The following is an 8,754-nucleotide window of genomic DNA, read 5'->3' as shown; positions in this document are numbered from 1 at the left end:
ATATCTATATATATATATATATATATATATATATATATAGTTCCAAGTTCTTAATCTAGAGAAACTTTATTGTTGTGGCAGTAAAAGAACTGAAGAACAGAAGCAATTCCTGAGAATAAAGTGAATTTGGAGGATTATAATCATAATCTATAGTCATGGAACAAAGGAATGATTTTGACTTACTGTGGCCCTAAAAATTACATCTAAGCCACACCTTTAGTACATTAGATAATCAAATATAGTGGTTTCTACTAATGATGCTAGACCTTATGAGAACAAACTTTCTAGCCTTGCTATTTCTGGCTCATCTAATCTAATGTTAATGTTACTTATATTGATGCTGCAAACTGGCTGTGGCTACAAAGTCAGTATCACCCATGATATTTCAAATGTTTAACAGTGTATATATCTTGGGTGGCCAACGTCGGTCCTGGAGAACCACAGTCCTGCAGACTTCAGCTCCAACCCTAATCAAACACACCTGAACAAGCTAATCAAGGTCTAAGGGTTACTAAAAGCAGCAGGAAGGTGAGTTTTTATCAAGGTTGGAACAAAATTCTGCAGGACTGTGGCTCTCCAAGACCGACGTTGGCTGCCCCTGGTAAATATCATGAATGCAACAGGCTGATGGCTAATGACCTAGCTGGCAGATATGCAACTTAAGCATATGTAGTGATCAGCAAGTGGATATAAGTTGTTCTGGTGAGAATAGGGTCATCCAATAGCAGGTGTTGCAGAGTAGAGGCTATATGGATTAACCACATGTGACACATTTAGGAAGCCAAAAGATAAAGTCGAGGTAAAGTCCACACCTTTGCTAAGATGTTATTTTTACACATGACCATATATATTTGCGCCTTATTGAAACTACAGATGGCGGTCTATTTTAACAGGTCAAGTATGTTGAGGACCAATTTAAGGCCTGTGCTTGCACTAATATAATTAAACCGTATATGCAGTCTTGTAGCTGAAAAATAGTCTGTTGAGTGATTTAATATATGTATAAATCTAATTAGACACACTTTTAAAAGTTGGACTATTTTTGACTTAACATACCGTACTAAAAAATGCAACACTCAGCAAGACGATAAAAAAAAAAACAGAGCAAACCTTGATGCCAAGTCTAAAGATGTCAGCCTGAATATGTATAGCTGCAACAGCTCTGCTTAAAAGATGCATTTATGGCCACAGCCATTCAGTATGCTAATTAAATCACTGTAACCTGTACTATTGATATACTTCTAAATATTATATACTCAAAAAAAGACTTTTGCTTACCTAATTCATAAATGCCTGTGCAAAACCTTCTAATATGACGTGGGTGGTTGCCAGGGTGCTGCTCTGTGGTTGCTAAGCTGTAAAGAGTGGGGTTTAGCATGTTACTATGTGGTTGCTAGATTGTTCTAAGTGCCTAAACCAACAAAGCCCACATTTAAGTCTCTATGATATTTAAGATAGATCCCGTCTTCATTGTAAATCTATTTAATCTATCTACTTTGTACTTGTTTAATCACCCACCAGGCAAAAATTATCCAATTACCAATAAAACTAATAACACACCTTTTGTGGTATCATTCATTTTCTTAGCACTAACACCCAGGACAAGTTACATGCCAAACCTTAAGAAAAGCGTTTATTCTAAACTTTAGCAAGCACCGTTTGTAATGAATGAATAAGAACAACACTCCAGTCTCTCATGAATACGGTCGGTAATGACTGAAGCTTGAGATATACAGATGTCCATGTTCAACAGTAGAGTAGTTCAGTGAGTGGGCAGAGAGACACACTGACAATGCCCCACTCGTTTATGCCAGCATGAGCAGCATGAGTAACATTATCTATCAAGGTCAGCTGTCCGGGCCAGGCCTCACATGGGCTAATCCCTATCACACACGCAAATACACAAACCCACGTGCATACACACACAGAGGATGGGACAGGATGGCAATGATAACATTCAACATCCATTCATGTTTAAATTACAGCTGACATCTACAGTAATTACTCTGAGAAGCTTTGCTTTTGTTGCCAGGGATTTCATTTTGGCTTTGACCTAGACTTTAATTGTGCTGAATCTTTGAGCACAGATACCCCGTGGACTGTCTAGGGCAAGGATTGTTCCAAAATGACCTTTTTTCTTTTTTCAGCAGTGTTGGGGATCTTCTTTTAAACTGTAACTACAAGCTACACATAATTTTTTAATACTTAATTTACAAGTGACTAACATTGAAGCTATTAAAATATGGCACACTTCACTATATGAATTCTATACTATAATCACGCTAATAACAATTTTAAGTACACAAAATTTGATGTGTAGACAAGCATTTCGAGACAAACATAACCAAATGTAATGATTACTAATTTATTAATTTGTTTGAGTCAGTTTCGTTGTTTCAGTAACCGCTTTCACTGGTCCATTCAGGGAGGTTATTCAGTAAAACATTCAGCAGTCTAATTCAAACCGCTGACCAAGATTGAAGGATTCGTTAAAAGAACAAGTTAAAAAGAGTAATTTGCTCTTGAATTGTACTACACCGGTTAAACGACATCTTTGTTTTGCAGGCATACGTCACTGACAAAAACTCAAGACTTGTTTTCTTGTTATTTTTCAGTCTATGCCTTTGGAAAAACACATCATATTCATTTTAGATGGCAAGCTAACTAATAACGTATTTTAAATACTCAATCTAGTGAGTATTTTACTGGTGCAATTCTAAAATAAGATTTTTTTTTTGTTGGGCTGATTCTTAAAAGGTTGATGCCATTAACTATATGTTGTGCACCTGCAACATTTCTAATGTAACAGGTTTAAAGTTTTGAATACAGATGGAGCCTCGTTTGTACAGTTATTGCAGGGGTGCACTGAGTGTTGAGTGTACAAGTTTGAACCTAATGCATCTTTTTCAGTCAGCTGTCCAAAGGCAAACTTAAACTTGCTCTTGGGTGTTAAATAAAGGATATAAATATGCAGATTCACTTTTCAGACATTTCCTAGACTCAACAAATGAAGATGCATTTGAACTTTTACAAGATCAACACTGTCACATTTGGCCATAATTTATACAGTCTGCAGGTAAAGTTGTTTATCTTACAGGACTATGGGCATTAGTTAACTAAGCTCAAGAGACTAGTTACTTCAGTGTTTTCTGGTTGCCTGGGTGAAGGGATAACCTCATACCCTAGAAACGCTAAGGAAGGGACTACCTTGTTATTGCAAAAAGAATATCCCCCATGGTTTACATACAGTAAGTATATTATCTTAAACTGAATTAAAAACGCATGAAATCAGCACAACCTATAAATAAATAAATAAAATAAATGTTCCTTGGTTTGGCGTGGCATAAGTGTCCAAATATTTTGGGGCCACACTGTTGCCTACTGAGAGCTAAACTTAGTGTACAACTCATGAGATACACACTTGGGTATTACATACATAATAACACTCTTCTTTTTGCCCTTGGTTTGTTGAATGACATATCACAATTTGGAAATGCGGAGCCCTAAAGGATTTACAACCATCTGACACTACAACATCACATACCTGCTCATTATATAAAGTGTTCTTCCGTAGTCTTGCATCTTACCTTCTCTCTTCTGTTTTCTCCTTCCTCTCTCTCTGATTCTGCCCTCGGGCCCATTTCTACCTTAGGCAATGCTGAGGAGTGTTCGGATGAATCCAGGCAACAAATTAAATAACAAATCTAGTCCTATTATGGACGACAGCTACAGCGCGGGCTGCGATGACACTGTTTGGGTGCTGTGGAGCTCCAGCCAGTGAGCCTGGTGTCTGGTGCTGACATGTTTGGCTCAGACAGCGAAGGAACCTGATGATAAGGCATTGAGTGATGGAAGCAGGTGCAGTCAGGCTACCAAGCGCTCATCTTATGCCATCCGCAGGTTTGGTTTTACTGCACTCGCATTCTTGTGGTCTTCAGAAACGCATTACATAATGTCAGTGTCGCGTTCAGGTAAACATGGAGGTGAGATTTGGCGAAATTTAGCATTACATCACTTGCTCACAAATGGATCCTCTGCAGTGAATGGGTGCCGTCAGAATCAGAATCCAAACAGCTGAAAAAAAACAAAAAAAACAATCCACAACACGACTCCAGTCCATCAATTAACGTCTTGTGAAGTGAAAAGTTTGTAATGAACAAATTCATAATTAAAACATTTTTAATTTCAAACCGTTGTTTGAAAATATGAGTCCTCTATCAACAATATTGCTCTCTTCAGTGAAAGTCATTTTGTCTGAACAAGCAAAACAATTCACAGTTGTATACAAATGTGGATTTTGATATAAAAGGACACTGGAGAAAGTTGAAATGTTTTAAAAACGTTAAAATGATATTATGATGGATTTGTTTCTTACAAACATGCTGCTTGTAACTTCACAAGATGTTAACTGATGGACTGGAGTTGTTTTTTTTCTTTCTTTCTTTCTTTAGTCATTTAGCAGACGCTTTTATCCAAAGCAACTTACAAATGAGGACAACAGAAGCAATCAACTGCTATGCATGAAGACTCTTGCTTTAACAAAGGCTACTCAACCAACTTGAACATTTGCAAGTACGACTAGCATGGAAATCATCATGTTAGCTAAAATTTAGTGTTTGTTAGTGATTTAAAATTCCATGGTGTGCATGACTGCAGTTGTACGTTTTCTAGCGAAAAATGAGCCTGAAAATGTAGAAATTACATGAGTCCCCACACATCGGGGGGATCAGTCAATGAAATAAAGAAAGATAGCATTTCACATGCATTAAAATAACAAATACAAATCAAACGACAGTAGTTTATCAGTAATCCTAAGAAGTAACACTGCCAAACACACATGCTAAAAAACAACAACTTACTTACACATAGTAAGAAATGGTTATAAAAACTGAAACAGAAGTGAAACAAGTAGTAGGAAAATGTTTAGATTACTTGTGGATTATTGTGATGCATTTATCAGTTGTTTGGACTCTTATTCTTTCACTGCAGAAGATCCATTGGTGAGCAAGTGATGTACAGTAATGCTACATTTCTCCAAATCTGTTCTGATGAAGAAACAAACTCATCTACATCTTGGATGACCTGAGGGTGAGTACATTTTCAGTTTAACTATTTTGTGCAGTTTCTTTTAAAGAAATATGTATCATATTTACACACACATATATATATATATATATATATATGTATATGTATGTGTGTGTGTATATATGTATGTGTGTGTATATATAAATTAATATGATTAACACAATGAAATTATTTTTTGAAGTCAGTGTTGCATTGTGGGTAGTTCTAGAACTATCTGTTTACTAAGCACTGTCTGTGGCATTAGACCATTGGCGGCCAAAGGAGTTTTCTGTCACACAGGTAAACTGAGAATTGTTATGTCACTGTCTGTGCATCCTTAACGCAACCATCCAGTACAGACACAGAAAAACACGTGACAACATCAGTCAGAGGGCAAGGTGATCTTCCTTTGTAACAGACACAACACAGAATCTACTGAAACAATCTGTGCCTGACAATATATTGAATGCATTGTGTATATAGTCCAGCTGGTTCTTTCGAACATTTGCTTCAAAGAAGTAGCTATCAGAGACAGATCGAGTCATTCTTTGTTTCAAACTAATCATTCTAATATTTGACTCAAAAAAGGGCTCTTTAACTAATCCAACGTTGCCATAAGTAAGTCAAATTTTGTGAATTTCGCAAAAAAATGTGAGGTTTTGTTTAGCACCAAACTACCTTAATCTGGTGCTGTTGGGAACCATTTTTAAGAGATCTATGTGAATCAAATAAAATCCCCTTTAAAACCACAGTTAATCATCACCATTTAGTTGATGACATAACCACTGTAATCCAACGTATCACTATTTAAGCACAGCATCTCATCAAATTAAGAGACTCATGCGTTTCAGGTTTGCGATATCCAGCGGTACATCACATGGAAATGCACACCTCTGGGAAAGATGCACCTCTACATTGGCTTATCATAGTGACACATGTCAAGACTTAATCAACACGCGATTAATCGTCACCAGTGTAGTAGAACAGTCGATCCCATTATATCATAATCACTATCATTTGATGATGTAACTCCAATATTTGTTTATAAACAAACACCTCTGATAATGTGATGGATTAGATGAGGCATCTCTAAGAATACAGAACTGCTATTATGTAATATTTTTCCTTGTATTCCATATTGTCAGACAGACATTTGTTGTGTGCTTCTATAATTTGAGTTTGAGTGTGTAAACACTATAGTGACGTTTACTCTAATAATGATATAGCCTCATAAAGAGACTCTTGAGTCAGTAAATCCCCAACAAATCCAATTATGCCTTGTTAGGGTGAAGGGGCAAACCAGCTGTCCATAGAGCTGTGTCCTCTGCAAGGCAAGAGCGTGGGGCTTGTGTTAGCCCACTGAAACAATAGATAACAGACGCTGGTCACAGACAGGGCAACCTACTTCTAAAGCTGTACTGTTACAACCTCTCATGTGCAGAAACATCACTGCGGACAGGTGGACAAAAGTAAAGATAGACTGTTGGCATTCCGTTCATGGTTAGGGATGATCCAGGGGGCACCGGTTGATGCCAATGAAAACATTCATTCATAAACTGCCTGTCAATAATTCAGAGAGGCTGAATATACTAGTGGATTGTGTTGGCTTGGAAAGACAAGGGAAGCTTGTATACATCCTTAAAAATAAAGGTTCATTATTGGCATTGATGTTTCCATGAAGAACCTTTAATATCCATATAACCTTTCCATTGCACAATAGGTTCATTATGGTGCAAAAAAGTTTATTAAAGGTGCTGTATGTAATTTTTTTGAATGTACCAAAGCATAAAAATACCATATGTTTGCATATATTTAGGAAACATCCTAAGTTCACATACTTGTTTCTTTGAAAAACAATGTTATTCTACTTCGAAATGTGGCTTCTGTGTCGGTATGTCTTTTTTTGTTTTGGTCTGTGTGATTCCGCCCACTGCCAGTTTGCCCAATAGTATTTTGACACCCCGGGTTGCCAGTTGGTGGAAAACACCGCGTATTGCAGCCATGGAAGTCAGCAAACAAAGTAGGTCAGAGATCACAGATTCTACCTGACCTAAAACATCTCAGCATCCATCTAAAAAAGCTGTATGAACAGAGGCATATTAAAATGTCTCCCTCGGTAGAAATCACGGTCTAGGGGCACCTAGATCAGTCCGAAAGGGCACTTTAGCATCGGCGATTAAAGGGGCAGGGGCTCAAGCCCCCCCTTAAAGGTTCTTTAGGGGTCCTAAAATGGATCTTATATGCACTCTTAAATACAGTATAAAGGTTCTTTATTGGCATCAGTGATTTCATGAAGGGTCTTTAAAATCCATAGAACCTTTCCATTGTGTGTGAGTGTGTAAACACTGGCCAGTTTTGTCATGTAAATCAAGTGTGTAGGGTGAAACCTGCTGCTCTCTGACACAACCGAGGTGAATTGCCGGGTTTAATTTGGAGTATCCAATATCATCAGGAGCGCGGTAAGCTCCCATAAGAAACATTATCAGGTGAGGAGTTCATCTCGATAATGGCTATATCATCAACGCACACTCGGCTGGAGGTCTAGGGCCTGCCAACACTTAGTTTATCAGACACCACATGCAAATAAGTCAACATAGCCCATATGAAAATAAGATGTGCATGAGATTGATATCTCAACAACCTTGCTGTTTTGAACTCGCTGCTTGTTAGTATATTGAAGATGAAGTTTGTAGTTTCTAGCAGCATACATAATTGCAATCTGCCTGTTTAAACGGAACCGTTTTCTGAAGATATAGCTAACTCAGACAGAATCTGTTTTTGCATTACACTTTTCTGTTTTCCAATTGTTTTTCATTGTAAATACACTCTAGCTCCTCGCTTTTGTTGCGAAGCGTCTTGTGCATAACATAGCATTCTAAAAGCATGGCTCTCAAGTTCAATTTCTAAGTAGTTTAACTTTAAAAAAAACTTGCTTTTTTTAATTTCACTGCCCTACATCTCACTTTTTTGCATTCCATTGTTTTTAATGGAAACATGCACTAGGCCGTTTACTCACATCTTTTGCAGTATAGTTCAACTTTTAAAAAATGTGTTTCTTAAAGGGCCAACACATTTTTGCATTCCACTGAGCTGCTTTTGCATTGTTTTTTTTTCTGTCGTTCAACTTTTTTTTTTTTTAAATGTGTTGCTGCTTGTTTTTTTTTTTCATTCCACTACCATGCATCTCATATTTTTGCATTCTACTCCACATTGTTTTCTATGTAAACTTGCTAGATGGATGTATTTGACCATTGTGCTTGAGTTTTTTGTCTTTTTACAGTGTCTTGCACAAGACATGGTATTCTTAAAAAACACTTTTCTATGTAAACTTGTGCTAAACAGATGCTATCCAGATGCATTTTCATTCCATTGTCCTGCATCTTGCGTTCTGTGCAAGACTGCTAAAGGCTTCTTTCTCAAATAATGTTTAATTATTAATAATGCTTAATAATGTTTTGCAGTATAAATCACAAATATTTTAACTATATTATAGCAGATGTTTTTTTGCAGTTTTTGGATGGCTCTTGAAACCATAAATCCCTGTTTGGTGCCTTACAACTTAGGATAGTTGCTATTAAAAGGTTTGAGAAATGCTTTATAGTATTTTCATAGTCACTCACGAAAAAGTCTTTAAACCTAATCTTAACAATACTATACATACAAATTAAAAAAATAACTGATTTTCACATT

The sequence above is a fragment of the Sinocyclocheilus rhinocerous genome, unplaced genomic scaffold (genome assembly GCF_001515625.1).
Source record: "Sinocyclocheilus rhinocerous isolate Xijiao unplaced genomic scaffold, SAMN03320098_v1.1 scaffold534, whole genome shotgun sequence".
Classification (NCBI taxonomy): Eukaryota; Metazoa; Chordata; class Actinopteri; order Cypriniformes; family Cyprinidae; genus Sinocyclocheilus; species Sinocyclocheilus rhinocerous.
Note: the sequence above shows the minus strand (reverse complement) of the source record.